This window comes from Elephas maximus, chromosome 20 (assembly GCF_024166365.1).
Source record: "Elephas maximus indicus isolate mEleMax1 chromosome 20, mEleMax1 primary haplotype, whole genome shotgun sequence".
Lineage (NCBI taxonomy): Eukaryota > Metazoa > Chordata > Mammalia > Proboscidea > Elephantidae > Elephas > Elephas maximus.
The window spans coordinates 53,914,155-53,934,469 of NC_064838.1; the positions used below are offsets into that span (position 1 = coordinate 53,914,155).

Here is a 20,315-nt window from a genome sequence, read left to right on the forward strand (position 1 = left end):
AGCCTTATCGCCCAGTGGCCCTCGGTAGCGTACGCGTTTCAGAGGCTCAAAGGCCTGAGGTTGGGCGGAGTGCCCCTCCCCCACCCCGGTCCGGAGGGCTCCTGGAGACCGGGACTGGCTGGGGCGTGTTCCGGGGACCGACCTGGCAGGACTCGGGGGAGGAGCTCCCAGGACGGGGCGTGGGTTCCGGGCGGGGGGCGTGGCCAGCCAATGAGCAGCAGGGGGAGATCGGGGGCGGGGCCTATGCGCGGGTGCGGCGCGCTGCGGGGCGGCGGACGCTGGCAAAAGCGGGTGGTGCGCGGACGGCCGGTCGGCGCCGCGCGGAGCTGGCAGCGGGATTGGTTGCGGCACTCGCGTGTCAGGCGGTTGCTAGGCTCCGGCCGCGCGCCCCGCCCTCGCGCTCGGCGCCCTCTCACCGCCCGGTACGTGCTCGCGCGGAGGCTGCGGCGCGGCGCTCGCGCTCCTCTGGCTCGGTGGCGGTAGCGGCGGCGGCGGCATAGCACCGAGTCCCCGGGGAGCAGTGGCGGCGTCCTGCGGCCCAGAGGAGCAGGCACTTGCCGCGGCCCGCCCGCAGGCGCTCGGTGAGTGCGCCGCCGGTCCCCTGCCGCCGTGCCTGGCTGCCCGGGCCGCCACCCGCGCCGCTGGCCGGGCCTTTCGCGGAACACCTGCTGCTGCTCGCTGGTCGGCCCGGGGCGGAGACACGGCCGTGAACGTCCTTGCGGATGAGGCGGCGGCGCGGTCCGGGCGGAACCGCCCCTCTGCTTTCGGCCCTGCAGGCGACGGCTCGGGACGCTGGCCGACCCGGCCCGGGCTGCGCGCCGCGGCGCTGAGCCAGGCCTCAGCCCAGCCCGCGCTCCCGGGAACGCGGGGCCTGCTCATCCGCCGCGGGCGTGCGCGGCCTGTGGGCGGCTTCTTGGGCTTCCAGCGGGGGTCGCGGCCCATTTGGGCCGGAGCCAGAGGATGGGGTTTTCAGCCCCCGCCAGAGGCAAGGAGGGGTGCCGCCGCCACCGCTGTTCGGTTCTGCACTTACTCTTGGGTCCCCCGCACCTCCCGCCCACTTGACGTTCTTCGGAAGTTTGCTGTCTTTTCACCTTTTCCCTTGGTATTTGTAGGACCAGGCTTCACCCACGGGTATTTTTGGAGGATGTCCCCAGAGAAAATGCGCTTTGGGTTCAGAATCCTTTTATTATAATTCCAAGTTAATTTCTAACAAAGTCAACTGGTGATTTAAAATGCATGTTTTGCTCTCAGTAACTTGAGAGGCAGGAGTAAATTGTTACTTCAGAATTAGTTTTAATAGTGATTTTGTAATTTGCCTTGGTCGGAGCTAGAGCCTGGGACAACACGTTTATAGCCTAGAGGTCTAACTTAAGAGCCTAGCCTGCTGTTTCCCTAAATAAGCTCGGAGAGGTGATTCCTGGCATGGAACCCAGACTCTGTGAAGGGAGGGTGGTGTTTATAGGACAGAAGTCCAGATAAAGAGCTGGATGTGCTTCCAGGTGTTTTGGAATTTCTAGTGTAGATTGGGTATTGTAATTCTACCAAGTTGTTCTGTGCTTACAGTTGAGAGACATTGTGATAATTTTGGAATGTCTGTGTTAAGAAACAATTTGATCTTAACATCTTTTGGAGGTATAAAAATCCATAGTTTGACTCTTGATAAGTTAAATTGAACTTTGTTTGCTTTGGAGCTAGGAAAGAACTCATGTCCTGTGTGCTTAGAGTAGGCTGAGGAGTGGTTTCATGAAGAAATCATATTTAAGAAGAGTTGGATGTGTAGTGGGAGCCTGTACCAGGCCTCTGGGATACAGTCTAAAAGTAGGAGTAACCTATAGTTCTGCTTAAAGGTAGGAGTAAGCAGAACTATATAGGTAACAAACATTTGGTTTGAACTTGAAAGCTGTGTTGATATGTGCCTCTGTTGAAAGAGGCAGAGGGCAAGTTCTCACTATTCTGAAAAATTGATTTGGTGAAATGCATTCATTCATTTAGTAAATGTTTGGCTTTACTATGTGCCAAATTCTCTGGTAGGTCCTGGCGACCCACATAAGAGAGACTGGTTCTGCCCTTAAGGAACTCAGTTTGGAGGGCAGCAGACATGGAGGATCCAGTGATTAACAGTGTCTGCCCACTGAGTGTGTGCACATGGTGCTTCGGGAGCCTGAGGAGAGGGGATTCCTGAGTCGTAGCTTGCAGGGCTAGCAGGAATTAGTTGGGGAATAGAGAGGTGTGGACATAGGGATCCACATGTACACACGTTCCTAAAATAGCACCAGTGAGTTCTCCAGCTTGGCAAGTGGGAACCTGGGGCTTTGCTGGTTGCAATCAGGAGTTTTAGCCTTGTAATCGAGGTGCAGGAGCCAGGGAAGGCTTTTAATCAGTGGAGTAGCATGATCCAGACTTGGGTTTAGAAAGGTCTTGTTGGTGGCCACAGAATGGTGGGAAGGGGAGGGCGTCACGACATCTAGCAGGGAGATCAGCCAGCAGAGGAGAGATGGGAGGGAGGAGGAACGATTTGAGAAGAGAGGCAGAAAAGGTAGAGCAGAGGGGATGCCAAGCCAGGACAGGGGAGGAGCCTGCATTCAGAAACGTGTGGGGGGAGACCAAGTATGACCAAAGATTTGAACCACCTCTACTGTTGGAGCCAGATGTGGTTGCCATGCAAGTTTGCTGGTGTCTCTTCAACATTGAGAATGGTGGAACTGGGGAGACATTGGGGCCATTTTGTCAAATAGACTGGGATAGTTGCTTGCAGAAGGAGAGACTTGGCACTTGATTGCTTAAAAACTTATCTCTCACCTCAACCTGTGGGACATTGCATTTCATTTTGGGCAGGGCAGATGTCTTAACCTCTGAGAGTAAATGTGTATTCATTTTTATTGAGGCAAATGAGGGGATGTTCAGTCCTTTACCTCACAGCCGTTCTAGCCTCTGCTACTCCTTAGGCTGGTGATTTGATGAAGCAGGGCAGCTGTATTTGAGGCCCACCTGTGTGCCTGTTCTGTGTGCACTATCATTACTGATTATGAAAACCCTTTATGCAGAGGCTAAGGAAACTGAGTCACGGAAGACTGATCGTACTTAAGGTCACACAGCTGTCATCAAGTTGCAGAGTCAGAATTTGAACCCAGATTGAATATCTCGTTACACCCATCTGCATTTCTTTTGCATCAAACTGACAGAATGGCCTCAGTTGGGTGCTTCTCTGGCTGAAGATCAAGCCTAGGTGTCTGGTGATGGGTAGAGAGGCAGGACAATAAGAGCCCGACAATGGAACTCTGGAAACACACTGTAAAGGACTATTCCCAGGAACCAGGGCTCATCAGAGCCTTTCTGGGGCCTGTGCAGGTGCTGTGGGGACTATGCTGAATTAAGCCAAGGGAAGGCACACTTTAGGGGAGGAGCCTGTATTTGAGATGGACCTTCAAGAAGGGTTAATGGTTTGACTGGTGAAGGAGTAGCAAAGGAAGGTCACACCTTGGGAGGAAAAGCGGTTAGGGGTGGGAGGAGAAAAATGGTCACCTTTTCTGTGTGTTCAATTGGGTTGGGGCCAGAATGTCACATGGAGGAGTTTGGAGTTGTATAGGAACAGGAAACTTTGAAAGTCTTAGAGCACAGCTGTGGTGGAATCACCTCTTGGTTTTAAAACACGAGCCCTCAGTGTTAGTGTGGAGACTGGACTGGAGGACAGTTGGTTGCTGTTGTGGTCCAGTGGGGAGATAGTGGACCCAAATGAGGATAGTGATCAGCAGTGGGGTGAAGAGGGAAAGAAGGTTCAAGATGAGTCAGTTCAGTGACATTGGGCCTGAATAGTGCTGGTACCAGCAGGGCCCTGCTGTTGAGTGGAAGGGGCAGGAGGTGATAGCAAGAAGATGAAGACATAAGATGACTTGGAATAAAGAAGGCCCCCGGGCTGCAAATAAGAAGATTTGAGCCAGCCTTTGTGGCAGGCAGGCGAGACTAGTAGAAAAGGGTGAGCAGAAGAGGGTGGAGGAGCGGAAGACCATAACACGTCTGAGGACCAAGGGGTGGATAGGCTAGAGCCCGAGGAGTTGTCCCCTGGGGAAGAGTGGGGCGTAAGATTGACCTGAAAGCCAAGGTGGGCCAGCGAGTAGCCCCTAGAAATTCTGAGTAGGGTAGGGTGGTACCTATGCCCCTGGCAGGAAGGGGTGGAGAAGGCAGGAGACCAGTTTTGAGTCTTTCGTAGGGGTGCAGGTGAAGGAGGCAGACCAGGGTGGCAGAAGGTAATGGTGAGGAAGAGGGGTACTTATGATGGAGATAGGATTTAGTGTGGTGGGGCAGGGGACCAGTGTGTTTAAAAATAGCTCCACCTTGAGAGACTCAGAGAATCAGGGTAGGTGATGTGGCTTTAGGTTGTACCCTTTGAAAGACGCGCCATTGGCTTGTAGGTTTGAGCTGTGTAGGGCAAACCGAGGGTGGTCCATGGTGATGCAAAGTCGGAACCCCCTTGCCTGTGCTTTCGTTTTTGAGTTGGGTTTATTTTGGTCGTGGCCTTCTTGATAAGAGCCATACAACTAGCCTAACTGAATGGCAAGTGGTGATAGAACCATTTTGTGGATGGTCAAAAATAAGAGTGAGGTTTGTGTATTTTTTCTAGCCCACGTAGGAAGTCAGCAATGAAAAATTTGATTGACTAGTTGGGTTCCCTTGTGTGTCATATAGACTGAGTCAGTGTAGAGCATGACTGGGGGCTGGAGGCTTCCATAATATCAGGGAAAGTAAGAAATATTGGTGTGAACATCAAAGAGTCCCCATATGGGGCCTAGAGAGCAAGTGTTGGACCTCAAGGGAATGTGAAATGGGAATAAATTCAAGTAGCATGTTTCAGTGCTGTGCTTTGTGTAGGTCAGGGATTTCCTTATCCTTTTCTGGAGTAAGTTTTCTCCCCCCTGCACAAATAAGGAGTGTTTCTGCACCTTTGTCAATGTTGTGCTTTGCTTCTTAACCCTCCATTTTTCTCTGCATTTTCCATGTTGACAGGTACTCCAGGCCAGGAGATACTTCCCCTTGGAGTAAGGTTATAGCGGTTTTAAATAATAAAACCGGTTACTAATTTGGCCGTTTCTCAGTAGGTCTTTGTATGTTCTTGTCTTTGGGTATCAAAGCTATCTTCCTAGGATTCACAAGGAGTCCTGGTGGTGCAGTGGTTAAGGCGATCGACTACTAACTGAAAGGTCAGCAGTTTGAACCCACCCCTGCTCTGCGGGAGAAAGACACCACAGTCTGCTTCTGTCAAGATTTACAGTCTTGGAAACCCTTTAGGGGCAGTTCTACTTTGTCCTTTAGGGTCACTATCAGTTGGAATCAACTTGGCAGCCATGGGTTTGGTTTGGTTCCTAGGGGTCACATAACCCACTTTGTCTTTTGATAGCCTCCATTCTGATTATTAGTAATAATGCTCAAATAGCAACTTCTATAAGGAAATTTTTAGAGTAGTTTACAAAATTACACCAGGCAGAGGGCTTAATTTAGCCTTAACAAACAGGGTTTCCCATTTTCCTATTTTTTAGGTTTGATAGCTCAGCGTTTTCTTACCTTTACTATGGGTCCAGGTGGAGAGATAGATGGGACGTAGTGGTACAAGGTCATAGACTGAGGGTGTCTATGAGTTGGTGAAGCTGTGCTATGTTGGAGTGTTAGAAATCTGAACGAAACTCTAGCACTGTGTTTATTTAATTTATATTTATGTTTTAAAAGCAGGATCTTAATGAGAACAGCCATTTGAATATTTAAAAAAAATCACTTTTTTAACAGAATGTCCTTGTCTTCCATATCATGGGTTGTATTCAATAGTGTTGAGATTTTGCTTCTCAGTTACTCCATTTTTTAAAAAAAAAAATTATTTTTGTTGTCGAGGATACCCACAGCAGAACACGCACCAACTCAACAGTTTCTGTGTGTACAATTCAGCGACATTGTATTCTTTAAGTTGTGTACCCATCCTTATCCTTCCTTTCCAAATTGTTCTTCCTCCAAAAACATAAACTCACTGTCCCCCGAGTTTCCTATCTAATCTTTCAAGTTGCTGTGGTCAGTTTGATCCCATATAGTTCTTAAAGAGCGCAGTGGTCAAGGCAGACGTTCTTTACTAATCATGCTAAATTATTCTTTGGTTTAAAGAAGACTTTAGGGGTTGTTTTTGGTTAAAGGTTTAAAGATTATCCCAGGTCAATAGTTTTAGGGTTCATTCAGCCCCAGTGGATCCAGAAAGTCTGGAGTCCATGAGAATTTTAAACTCTGTTAGGCATTTTTCCCCTTTTGATCAGGATTCTTCTATGGAATTTTTGATCAGATTGTTCAGTAATGGTAATCAGGCACCATCCAGTTCTTCTGGTCTCATGGCAAAGGAGGCATTTGTTTATGAAAGCAATTAGCCACACATTCCATATCCTCCTCCTATTCCTGACTCTCCTTCCTCCGTTGCTCCAGGCAAGTAGAGACCAATTGTTGCGCCTTGCCACTTGCAAGTTTTAAGACCCCAGGCGCTGCGCAAGGAACTAGGAGGCAGAACGGAATCAGTTACACCTTTTTGAGTTAATTGTTTTTAAAGCACTGTCTAAAATATAGACATTGGAATTAATTTTGTATCTGAAACTTTATTATTTTTGGTCTTGGATTGACTATTGGGTCTTCTGTACAGAAAACATTCCATTTTCGTAGTAGTGACCTTTGGCAAAGAAGAGTGACTGATTAGTGGTGTGGGCAGGAGACTGAGTGGCATTTTGCACTTCCTTTCGGGTTGGTCGTTGTGGCATAATTCTGTTTCATTTGTGGATAGTCACCAATTTTGGTTCCTTCTTTTCCTGTAGGGTCTCTGCTCTCCAGGAAGATAAAGCTTTTTAAAGCAGCCTTGCACTAGAAAGTGAGGTAAGGTAACTGAAAAGAGAGATGTCTGCAGAAGAAAGATGATGGGTAATCATGTACTTGGCAAAATGGTTAATCTCAGAATTTTAAGATGCTTATAATGGGGGAAAAGCTGTATCAAATAACATATTTAAAATAAGAAATGTGACAGATACAAGTAGAAAGGAAAGGAAAAATCCCTTGTTGCCCAGTTTTATTCTTTCTTTGAATAGGAAATGCCAACACATGGTACAAATTCAAAAAGTTCAACAGGATTATGTAGGGCAGCAGCTTCTTCCTTCCACCCTCTCCCCATAGCCCATACTACCCTTCCCTATAAAAAAAAAGCAGCCATTATTTCCTGATTCCTGAGTGTCCTCTGGAAACCCTGGTGCCATAGTGGTTAAGAGCTACAGCTGCTGATCAAAAGGTGGGCAGTTTGAATCCACCAGCTGCTCCTTGGAAACCCTATGGGGGAGTTCTACTCTGTGCTGTAGGATCGCTATGAGTCAGAATCGACTTGACGGCAACAGGTTTGGTTTGGTTTTGGTTTTGGTATCCTCCAGAGATAACCCTTGAGCAGCGTTTTTACTGAAGTTAGGTCAGAGTATAGATAATTTTCATCCAGTCTTTTCCCTTCTAGCATTATAGATGAAGTTTGTTCTATAAATACATTTCTAATAGTTAACCTGCCCCTAGTTCTTAGACAGTTGTTTCTTACTTTGGTTGTAATAGATAATGTTGCAGTTAACATCTTTGTGCATAAAGCTTTTTCTAGAATCTTTTACATATCATTGTTATATTAAGTATATGTAAAGCTTTTGACAAAATAAAAAAATGGGATGTGACTTACAGTTTTGCAGGAGTATATCTGTAAAGTCAAGTAAGGCAGGTTTTTATTGATTTTTATTTTTAAGCACTGTATATACATTATCCCCAGTCCCTTTTCTGTGGCTTGCATTGATTTGAAATTTTTATAGCTGCTTAGAGACCCAGTCTCAGTGTTCCCTGCACTGTGGGTTATGTGTGCAACCACAGATTCATTCTTCCTGAGACAGTCACGGCCCTTGGATACGCGAAATACAGAGGAGTGTGCCAGCTGGGGGGAGCTCAAGGACTGGTGGAGCATTTGGAAGGATGCAGGGAAGCAGGGGCCAGTGCCCAGTTTGGTTCTCTGTATTGTCGTCTGCTCTTCATTTCTGTGGATGTTAAGTTTTTATATATGGAGTGTGGAAATATACAAGCAAGGGGTAACTCTTACAGAGTTCTTTCTAATAATTGGTATATACTATATATGCATTGAAACAGAATAGTGGAATCGAAAGGTGTTTCTCATTTGATTTTTGTGGGTGTTCTGGTCATCTCTGTTTTCCCTCTTCATCGTGCTCCGAGCATTCTACCAGGCATCCAGGGTTGATAAGGGATTGCTTTAGAAGATTCCCCAGACTATCTGTGGAAGAACTGAACCAGTTTCGCCTTGGTTGGTATAAACTCCTCTCTTAATTAGCTCAGTTGTTGTCCATGGCTAGGTTGATTCTCTAGCCAGTTTTTGCCAAGAAAAATGGTGTAATCAATAATGGAATTCCAAATAACATTTCCTTTTTATTTGGCTATTGATCAGAACCTGGGACTCTGCTTTCTGGGCCGTTATTTCACTGTGGAATACTTCCATAAAACATGCGTCTCATCTCCCTGTCTTGTGTACACGTGACCTCAGGGAGCCTCGCTTGCTGATTTTTTAATGATGGAGCCCAGCCTGGTGAGTAGCCCTTGAGCAGGGGTGGATTCTGGGTCTTGGGGGGAAATGAGGAAGTGTAGAGAAATCTGCTGTACCGCTTCTGTGAGTTTTGACTGAAGAAGTGTCTTTTGTATTTTTAGATTTGTGAGCGGTGTTGGAAAGGTTGAATTGCCTTGTGGAGAAATTTGGTAGGAGACTAGAAGAGAAGCTCTTTATTAAAGATCTAAAAATAGAATTCATTAAAGTCACAAATAGATAACAGTGGGATTCCTGACTCACTCTCGCCTGCGCTGGGTTTGTGCTACTGGATGTTGCTTTTGCTTACCTGGAAAAGATCACAATATTTTGTCAGAAGGGTCAGCAGTATAGACTTAATACACTGTGCTTGTCAGTCTGAAGATGTGCTTTTTCCTGTTTTAAAAGTAGTTTAAAAAGTGACTGGATTCGTTGGCGTAGGGAAGAAATTCTTAGCAGAAGAAATTGATTCTTCTGCTTGCTGTGCCAGTCCTGAGCTGGCAGGGCCTGTGGGGTCCCCGGTCTCCTCAAAGCCCTGAGCTTCGTTCCTTCTAGTTGGGCATTGTTGACTAGATAGGGGACGCCTCGGCACGCTGGCCAGCCCACTTGATTTAATCACATGGTACCTCAGGTCTCTTCTGATTTTCTCAGGGTTCCTGTTTGATTCTAGCAGCTGGAGAGGAAGATGGTTGCGCATACTTTCTTCCTGTGCAGGCCTCTGATGCCCCGGGCCGCCCGTGCCCTTTCCCTCAGTGTGAGGGGGTGGAGGAATGTCCTGGCTTCCCCTCTTGCCTCCCTCCACCGGGCTTCCTGGGAGAATGGGGCCCATTGTGGGCTGTAGCCTTGGGAGGGCCCTCCGCTTCAGTGTCAGGCCTGCCTTGGCCTCTGTGTCCGGTCTGCTGTGGTCTTTGGGGCTGGAGGGACTGGCAGCCCAGCAAGCCCTTGTTTTCTTCCAGGCTTCCTTCCCTGCCACCCAGGAGTATTCCAAGGGCCACTGCTCATGCTTTGTTTGCCCCAGGTCTGCCCTCTGATTTTATCAGCTTTTGATGAGCATTTTTGTGGATCCCTTCACAGGCCTGAGGTTTCTTTTGCAGGATATCCGAGGCCATATTTGGAGACCCAGGCTTGCCGCTCCCATGGACAACTGAGTTCACAGTCACAGGAAGCTAGGCACTCCCTTGAGGCCTTTCCTATGTTCTGAATCCACTGAAAAGTGTACGGTTAATCTTTTTTTTGCTGTTGTTATTTCGGCCTTAATTTTTGAACTGGTTGAAGATGTGAAATTCCAGGTAGGGGAAGCCACAGGGACTCAGCTTTTTTAAAAACAAATTTGTTCTACATATGGGTGCTCTCCCCTGAGTTCAAGCTGCCTTGCCCATGCCTTACCTTGGGGCAGTTCTCCTGATCCCAGGCCAGTTGTGTTCCTGGAAAAAAAAATGTGAGGTGCTTACGGTTTCTGTGAGTAGACAGATAGAGACCATTGGCCCCTGCTTTTTCAGGGAGCCGGATGTGTGACCAGATGTTATACTTCTGTGAAGGGTAGATGAGCAAGCTGGTGGTGGTGGGGCAGGGTGTGGAGAAGTCCTGGTGAGACCCCCCTGAAGTTGTCAAAAGGCTTCTCTACATTAGAGCCATGTGATGGCATGGATGGCTGGTGGGGAATTTGTTCCCTTAAAGTCCAGATAGAATGATCCTGGAACTTGATCTTGTGAGTAAAAAATTCCATTCTTTTGATGATGCTTCAATATGTACAATTTCTCTGCCTCCCGTGGAAGTGTCTTGTGAAAGGAGCAGCTGGCATTGGTACTTCCCCCCACCTTTTTTTTGTTTCATTTATTACAGAAAAAAAAAAAAAAATCCTGTCTTATCCTTCTGCCTGAGCAGAGTGATACATTTCTTTCCCTGTTTTAGGCTTGGGGGTGGTGTTTTGTTTTGATTAAATAAAGGAATAAAACGCACTCGCCATGATGCGATCACACTGCAAATGCCAGCACTTGTTATAAGATGGTATTGAATTTTCTAAAGAAAGCATCTTCTTTCAGATAAGGCCTGGTCATACTGTGGTATTTTAGATCATGACTTCCCGAGAGGTGAGGTCTGCCCTTGGTTTTTGGCAAGACGGGTAAGATTTTTGGCATAAGCCAGATGGGACTGGGCAATGAAAACACTTGAGTGTCCTCAGAGGTAGAAACCTGGGTCTGAGGAAAGAACCTACCAGCGGTACTGAGTCTCCTGTGACTCTACTGTCCTAGCTTGGCCTTAAGTAAGGCTCTTGACCTGTTAGCCTCAGGAAATGGGGACGTAGTATGCTCCCCATAGGCTGCTGAGAATGAAATGATGGGTCACTAGTAAGGTGTCCGCAGGGTGCCTGGCAGCCCTCCATAATTTATACTTGTTATTGTTACATCTGCCTTTTTTTTTTTTTTTTGGTGTAAATTAACAGTCTGCTATTTAATGAAAGCTGGGCATGTTTCTTAGGTCGAGTGATGGGTTCTTGGGTTTTTTAAATTATGCTTTATAATTACTGACATAATAGGTTATTTTGTATGTTTCAAATATCCTTATAAAACACAAATAAGAAAATTTAACATGAGTCATTGGTACCTCCCAGAAAGCTGCTCTAGCTTGACTACTTGAGGGGGCTTTTGAGTGATGGCAGCTTCTTGCCACGGCAGGGTGGCCCCTGGCAACACGCCCCCTCCCCCAACCTCCATAATGAGTAAAGAACTATAATAGTTTGAGGGTCATGGTTGCTGTTAACTAGAGGACATTGTTTAGATTTTAAGGAAGTTTCTTTGGAGATTCTTTGACGTGCCCAGGTCTGTTTTCTCAAACCTTACCTGTGAAGTACAAGAGTATAGACCAGCAAGATTGCCAAGTGAGTTCAGAATTAACTGGAAAGTGCTTTGTTTTCTTTTTTGGTATAATATTTATTTCTGTTCGGGTTATTAATAGCAATGCATGCCTGTTGTGAGAAGCCCCTTTGTTTTCAAAGAGCAATCCATATACTTATTTTTTCCCCCATATGACTTTCTTACTGGGTAACTTATAATTTAAAACTTCGGCTTTTTGGCCAACAGATGCCTTTTGAGAGACCTGGAACACGTTGGTGTTCCCAGTTGAATGTTAGGCAGCTGCAGATTCTGTACCTGGAAATGTAATTTGTTTTTACTACTGAGCTATAATTGGAACTCTTTAGAGTTGCATCTCTTTAAAACAGGAATTTTAAATGTTTCTTTGCTTTTTTAATTGAATGAACTTAGTATGGAGTGTTTGAACCTTACTCTGTGAAGCTGACATCCTCCGTTGAAACCTGGACTGTTCTGGGCTTCCTGACTCCTTGAGGAGCAAACCAAGCACAGGGCATGTTGATGGGCTCTGGGGTTTGAGGAAGACAAGGGTACAGGCACTGGTGCTTGACTTGTGAGCAGAGAGTAGTTGTCCTAAGCACAGAAGTTGAGTTCCAGCCTCCTAGGTGATGAAGGCACCATATTTTATGATTCCATGCTGGTGGGGAGCTAAGCTCTTGGTTTCTGGTGAAGAAGGCTCTAGGTGATTTTCACATAGTAGAAGCATCTTGTGTCTGACCTTTGTGGAGCACACTGGCTGTTATTAGATAAGAAAGTGACCATGATACCACCAGAGGGGAGCTGAAAATAAAGCTCTAAATGCTCATTCTAAGTCCTCTGATAGGCTAGAAGGGAAACAGAGCCCACAGGGCTACTCCTAGCCCAGGAGTGGGGCAGGGCAGTGCTGAACAGGCAGGAGGCTGATTAGGATCTCAGGAGAAATACAGGAGACGCCTGTGTGGAAGCAAGTCCCATTTCTACTGCAGGTACTGAAACCTGGACTCCTGGTTATCGTGGGGGGATTATGGACCTTGACAGTTGTATTTCAGATATGGCTCTGGGGTGGAGAAAGCAGGACACCAGTAGTGTACCGAACGGATGTCCGTGTTTCGTAGTGAATGTGTTCATATACATCTAAGCAGGATATATCACAACAACAAGAGATCATGGGTGGCTGGTTTAAGATTATTTGTATTCCGTTGGTACATTTATACTTTTTAGAGTGTTTATTCTATGCCAGATCCTTTTCTAAGTGTTTTACATGCATTAGCTTATTTAACGAATCTATGTTATATTTATAACTGGAAAAAAGTAAAAAAAGAGGAATTTGATTTAGAAACTGTTTCAGTGTAATGACTCTTAAGTAAAGTCTCTGGGTGGTGCCAACTGTTAACATGTTTGGCTTCTAACTGAAAGGTTGGAGGTTTGAGTCCACCCAGAGGCACTTTTGAAGAAAGGGCTGAGGATTTGATTCTGAACAATCAGCCATTGAAAGACCGAATGGAGCACAGATCAACTCTGACGCACATGGGGTCGCCATGAGTCAGAACCAGCTCAGCCACAACTGGTGCTGATGAGCAGCCTTATAAGACAGACTGTCCAGTGGACTATGGAGGGGAACTGGCTGTGGATACCCAGGTAGTGCTGGGTTTGAGTTATTTGAGTTCATTCATTCAGCAGGTGGTTTTTGAGTCATCGTCATGTCCTGGGCACCATGCTAGACTTTGTGGATGGATCTGACAATAGATGAGACAGGCATGGGCTCTGCCCCACCCTCCAGAAGAGGGAGGAGGAGGAGTGAAGATTGTTTTCCCTTGAAATTTTTCAGAAGAGAATGTGGTTTAGAGAGACCAAGGTCCTGCCCCTGGCAAATGTTCTCCAGCAGTCAGTGTGTCTCTGAGAACTGAAGGTAGGGGAGGCTTAGGCCCATTTTAGAGGGCGATGTGAGGAATCAGTGAGAGGACCTTGGAGAGATGACAGGCAGTTGTCCTAGATTATCTTCAAAGCTAGGCTGACATTTGGGCATACACGGGTGCATCTGTGACCTGTTGGGCCATTTTCTGTCCCTAGTGCAGAACCTTGAGTGATCTTGGTTGGGCCTGTGAGGTGGGGTTTCAGAGACTGATTGAGGGTCCTCTTGGTTTGGTGATGTTTTGGATAAGGGTTGGGTAGGACTTTGGGGGATAATTAGGGAAGCTGCAGGAAGAGATGAGAGGGGGATTAGGGAAGGTGAGCCTTGGAAAGGGGAAGAGAGGGAGGAGATAACTCACAGGGAGTGGAGGAGCTTTGCTGGGCTTGCTCTGTTTATCCCCAAATCACCCCGAGGAGGCAGGAGATGGGGGATTACTGTCTGGGAAACATCGAAGGGTGGGGGCTAGAGAGCACTGTGGGACCAGGTCTAGGGTTGGCAGATGGGTCTGGAGACTTTGGCCAACCCTGAGATGATGGAATTGTGGTGGTGTAGAGCCAGCTTCTGAATGGAAACTGAGGCAGTGAGGCTGGCCCAGACTGAGGAATGGTAGGACCTCAAAGGCAGTGCTGGTGTGTTTTCCCGGAGGAGCAAGTTTAAAACCATTTGGTCTGAGGAAGTCAGGAAAATCTACATTAGAGGGAGTTATCACTGGATGGAACATGTTGGAATTATGGAGCATCAAATTAAAAAACGAAACCCAGCCTTTATTTCATCCCTGGGAACCAGTTGAGTGATGGACAAAGGAACCAGGCAGGTGGTAGTCACAGCATCAGCTTGATAATTGACAGAGCTGTTGGAGAATGAGAGCTGGGTGAGCGGCCACTGGGGACTTCCTAAGGCTGAATCTCAGAATTTTATCTTTTTTCATTTTTTTCATTTTGTTGTTGAGAATATACACAGCAAAACACACACCAGTTCAACCACTTCTACATGTACAATGCAGTGACATTGATTACATTCTTCAAATTGTGCACCCATTCTTACCCCCCTTTTCTGAATTGCTCCTCCCCATTAACTCACTGCCCCCTAAGGTTCTTATCTAAACTTTTGAGTTGCTGTTGTCACTTAGATCCCACATAGGTAGTTCTTAAAGGAGCATAATGCTCGAAACTAAAACCCAAACCGAACCCATTGCTGTCGAGTCAGTTCCAATGCATAGCAACCCTATAGGACAGAGTAGAACTGTCCCATAGGGTTTCGAAGGAGTGCCTGGTGGATTTGAACTGCCAACCTTTTGGTTAGAGCTGAACTCTTAACCACCATGCCACCAGGGTTTCCATAATGCTCAAGGCGGACTTTTTTTTACTAATTAAGCTAGACTATTGTTTGTTTTTAAGAAGACTTCAGGGGATATTTTTGGTTTAAGGTTTAAAGATTATCTCAGGGCCATAGTTTCAGGGGTTCATCAAGCCTCTGTGCCTCCAGAAAGGCTGGAGTCCATAAGAATTTGAAATTCTGTTCTGTATATTGCCCCTTTTGATCAGGAATCTTCTATGGAATCTTTGATCAAAATTGAACCCCAGAATTTGAGAAAAGTACTCATAGTCACCTACAGGGCCACCCTCTGTTCACCCTTCCTGGCTGGACTTCCAGGCCCCATACCCCTCTACCCTCAAGGCATTCTATCCCCTCCCTGCATGTGCTGCTTTGGAAAGTCTCCAAGCTCCTCCAGGGTTGGTTTTGTAACTTCCTTCATCCTTTTTTTTTTTTTTTTAAATATATATTGAACTTTTTTTTATTAATGTAGAATAAAACAAAAATACAGAAAACAATAAAAAAAAAAAAAAAACTTAATGAGTTTTAAGGTCAAGAAATAGAGCTTTGTGTAAGAAGACCAGACTTAATGGTCTGACTGAGACTAGAAGGACCGCGGAGGTCATGGTCCTCAGACCTTCTTTTAGCCCGAGACAGGAACCATTCCCAAAGCCAACTCTTCAGACAGGGATTGGACTGGACTATTGGATAGAAAATGATACTGGTGAAGAGTGAGCTTCTTGGATCAAGTAGACACATGAGACTATGTTGGCATCTTCTGTCTGGAGGGGAGATGAGAGGGCAGAGGGGGTCAGAAGCTGACCAAATAGACACGAAAAGAGAGAATGGAGGGAAGCAGTGTGCTGTCTTATTAGGGGGAGAGCAATTAGGAGTATATAGCAAGGTGTATATAAATTTTTGTGTGAGAGACCAGCTCGATTTGTAAATTTTCACTTAAAGCACAATAAAAAATTAAAAAAGAAATAGAGCTTTCCCTCCACCACCGGCCCCTTCACGCCCCATCCTCATCACAGCCCCCTCCTCCCTCCTTTCCAAAGGTGACCCTTACCCTGACTTTCTGTGTTTGTTGCCTTATGTTTCACTATCGTTTATCTCCCAAGTATGCACCCTTAGGCACTGTATTTTAATTTTGTCCATTTTAAAAATTTGACATCATTTAAGTCTCTTTAGTCTATATTTCTCCCATCTATCCCTTTTCCTTGTAGTTATCCATTAAAGAATCTGGGCTCTGGACCTGTGGAGTTTTCCACAGTCAGGATTTAGCAAGTTATATCTCATGGTGGGTTGTGTATTTCCTCAGGAGTGCTTCCCTCAGAAGTGCTGCCTTCCTCTTGTCCCACACGTTGCTCAGAGCAGGTACCAGAGTACTACTTCTGTGGGAGGATGGTGGGGCCAAGGAGAGGTCAGGCCCAGTACAGCCTTTTATGGACTCTGCAGTCCTTGTCAAACCAGTCTCCCTGAGTGAGCAAGCAAGCGAGCGGGTGTGACAGGTGTTGTAAGAGGAGAAGCCCATACGCCTCCTCTGGCCTGATTGACTGGGATGGGTTCACAGCTTTGTCCGGTGTCAGGTCTCCCCTCTGTCCTGTTTGTTACTCTGTCCTTCTCACCTAACTCCCAGCTCCCTTGCCTTTTATTATCTGCCCGCCGGCTTGTCTCCCCTCTCCTGGTTTTCCTCCCTTTCCCTCTTTGTTTATAGGGGATTCTGATGGAAAGGTCTTTTGAGGGTTAGGAAAGAAGTTCTTATCTGCTGGATTGCTCCCCATCTGGGGCACTAGGGAAGCCTGTTCTCCGTCTGTAAGATTGGGGGGAGGGGGTCTGATGGTTTAAATCAAACTTTATTGTTGTTGGGTGTCATTGAGTTTGCTCCGGCTCATAGCGACGCTATAGGACAGAGTAGAACTGCCCCATAGGGTTTACAAGAAGCAGCTGGTGGATTTGAACTGCCGACCTTTTGATTAGTAGCTGAGCTCTTAACCACTACGCCGTTCTGTTTCACAAATTTTCTTTGTATTTGAAAGTTCTTTTGGAGGGTTTTACTGCTTTTTCTAATAGGGCACAGCCCCAGCTGTAAGGAAATGAGGAAGTGGGTGGGGCTTAGGGAGCAGCCAGAATCTAGTCGTACCCTACCCGTATCTTTTCCATTAGGCCAGGTGGCCTGTGTGAGTAGTGGGACGCCCAGTGGGCTGTGGTCATGGCCTCACCTGCTGGTCTCTCAAGCTCTGAGTACAGAGACTTGCCTCCTTTACAGAATAAGGAGGCTTCTTGGCTGCCGTGTGCTGGCAGGTTGCTGATGAAGTGGGAATGTGGAGGGGCAGGGAATGTTGCTTCATTGTGAGGCAGGCTCAGGCTCCAAGCCCAGGAACTTGTCAGCTTATTCTGGCTGTTCTGATGTGTATGCCCCACCCCCAGCTCCTGCTAGAATTTGTCAGGGAACCCAAGCCTGTGTCTGGTATGAGAGGCACTTTAGAGAAGGTGTGCTCACCTCAGAGAAGGAGCTGCTGCCCACCTGATTGGCTCTTGCTGTCAGGATCTGTGATAAAAGGCTATGCCCCTGGTCTGCTCTGTATCTCTGTTATAAGGACTCTGGAGCCCTGGTCATCTGAGCACAGGCGGGGGTTACGCCTGAGTAGGTGTCTTGTGATGCACCAGGATTTATCAGGCCATTCCCAGTGCCTGGACAGCTAACGGGTGCCTGTGGTGTTTTTGTTTGTTGTGCTGTTGTTGCACACATTTGAAATTTTTATTTATTTTATGCTTATATAATTTTGAAGTCAAGTAGCTTCTGATTTTTGCATTTTATATGTCTACCAAAGTTGCTTAGGCCTAGGGAGGTAGACCAGGTTTTGTTTTTCTTGTTTTGAACCCAAGTTTGCTGAGGCTTGTCCTTTAGGGAGAAGAATGTAAGGAATTCTAGAGTCAGGGAGGTGTGGGCTGTGCTGGTGGAAGGGCTGGAGAGGCTGCTAGCCACTGCTCAGGAGCCGCCTCTGGGAGTGGGGCTGCCAGTTGCCAGATCTGGGCATAAGGGCAGGGCTGAATCTCCTGTACAAGACACACTGCTACATGCATTTAAAAATTGAATTACTTAGAATTTGATGAAGTCAAGATCACAACAATGGCTGGCTGCTGAGACTGCGAAGCAGGAGTTAGAGGCCCTGTTTTCTAGTATGGGCTGCTCTTTTTTTTTCCCCTAAATTTTATTTATTTTGTTGTTAAGAATATATATAGCAAAACACAGCAATTCAGCAGTTTCTACATGTACAATTTTAGTGCCATTGATTACATTCTTCAAGTTATGCAACGGTTCTCACCCTTCTTTTCTGGGTTCTTCCTCCCTCATTAACATACATTCACTGCCTCCTAAGGTTCCTATCTAATCTTTTTGAGTTGCTGTTGTCGATTTGATCCCATATAGATAGTTCTTAAAAGAGCATAGTGTTCAAGGCATACATTTTTACTAGTTAAGCTAAATTACTGTTTGGTTTTAAGATGGTTTCAGGGGATATTTTTGGCTTAAGATTTAAGATTTTCTTGGGGCAGTAGTTTCAGGGGTTCTTCCACCCTCCATGGCCCCAGAAAGTCTGGAGTCCATGAGAATTTGAAATTCTGTTCTGTATTTTCCCCCTTTTATCAGGATTCTTCTGTGGAATCTTTGATCAAAATGTTCAGTAATGGCAGCAGGGCACCGTTCATTTTTTCTGGTCTCATGGCAAAGGAGGCAGTTGTTCATGGAGGCAATTAGCCACACATTCCATATCCTCCTCCTATTCCTGACTCACCTTCTTCACCTGTTGCTCCATCTGAATAGAGACCAATTGTGCCTTGAATGACCACTTGCAAGCTTTTAAAACTGCAGGTACTACTCAGCAAACTAGGAGGGAGAACAGAAGCACTATACATTATTTAGGCTAATTAACTGGGATATCCCATGAAACCATGACCCTAAACCTCCAAACCAAGGAACCAAATCCCATGAGGTGTCTGGTTGTACATAAGCAGCCTCAGCAACTACTCTTTTGTGTCTGTGTCATTGTTGTAAATATGGAGTTCTGGTGGTACAGTCGTTAAGAGCTCTGCTGCTAATTAAAAGGTCAGCAGTTCAAACCCACCAGCCACTCCCTGGAAACCCTATGGGGCAGTTCTTCTCTGTCCTGTAGGGCCGCTCTGAGTTGGAAGCGACAGGACAGCAACAGGTTGTAAATATATCTATCACACAACTTTTCACAGGTGTACCACTTATTGACATCAGTTACAATGGTCAGCTGTGCAACTATGCAATCAATGTGATTTTTCCATCACTATTATCCCCCTTCTCCACTTCCCTCCTGCCTGTGGTAATCACAATACTTTGGTCTCTATATAGTTGTCTTTTTATATAAGTGAGGTCATACGGTATTTGTCCTTTTGTGATTGGCTTTTTTCACTCAACAGGTCATCAAGCTCCATCTGTAGTGAAGCATGTATCTAGACTTCATTTCTTCTACTGGCTGAGTAGTATTCCATTATATGTATGTACCACATTTTGTTTATCCATTCATCTGTGGTTGGGCATATATGTTGTTTCCACTGTTTGGCTGTTGTGAACAGTGCTGCAGTGAACATGGGTATACAAGTCTCTTCTTGAGTCTCTGCTTTCTAGTCTTTTGGGTAATTACCTAGAAGTAGACTTGCTGGGTCATATAGTAGTTCTAGTTTTAGTTTTTTGAGGAACCACCACACTGTTTTCCACAATGGCTGTACCATTTTTCATTCCCACCAGCAATGGATAAGGGTTCCAGTTTCCCCACACCTTCACCAACATTTCTTGTTTTCTGTATCTTTTTTTTTTTTTAATCTTAGCCATCCTAGTGGGAGTGAAATGGTATCTTGTTGTGGTTTTGATTTTCATCTCTCTGATGGCTGATGACGCTGAGCATATTTTCACGTGTTTGGTGGCTGTTCGAATGTCCTTTTTGGTGAAATGTCTATTCAAGTCCTTTGCCCATTTTATGATCAGGTTACTTGTCTTTTTGTTGTTAAGTTATTGAAGTTTTATATATATATTGGTTAGTAGATTCTTGTCAGATATATGGTTTCTGAGGATATTCTCCCAGTCACTAGCTTGTCTTTTCACTTTTTTTGTAAAGTCTTTTGATGAACAAGTTTTTTTTTTCTTTTTTTTGTAATTTTTATTGTGCTTTAAGTGAAACTTTACAAATCAACTCAGTCTCTCACACAAAAACTTACATACACCTTGCTACATACTCCCAATTACTCTCCCTCTAATGAAACAGCCTGCTCCTTCCCTCCACTCTCTCTTTTCGTGTCCATTTCACCAGCTTCTAACCCCCCTACCCTCTCATCTCCCCTTCAGGCAGGAGATGCCAACATAGTCTCGGGTGTCCACCTGATCCAAGAAGCTCACTCCTCACCAGCATCCCTCTCCAACCCATTGTCCAGCCCAATCCATGTCTGAAGAGTTGGCATCGGGAATGGTTCCTGTCCCGAGCCAACAGAAGGTCTGGGGGCCATGACCACCGGCGTCCTTCTAATCTCAGTCAGACCATTAAGTCTGGTCTTTTTACGAGAATTTGGGGTCTGCATCCCACTGCTCTCCTGCGCCCTC

At 46.0% G+C, this 20,315-nt stretch overlaps 1 protein-coding gene across 5 annotated transcripts in view; it reads left to right on the top strand.

Annotated features, from left to right (window-relative positions):
• Positions 1-279: 279 nt before the first annotated feature.
• DAG1 (dystroglycan 1) overlaps positions 280-20,315 on the top strand; it is a 64,755-nt gene continuing 44,719 nt past the window's right edge. Inside the window, exons 1-2 of one of the 5 annotated variants that reach the window (XM_049862274.1) lie at positions 429-581; positions 6,831-6,888. The gene's annotated coding sequence lies outside the window, so the exon portion shown is untranslated. The other 4 variants (XM_049862273.1, XM_049862271.1, XM_049862270.1 and 1 more) reach the window with 4 other exon arrangements.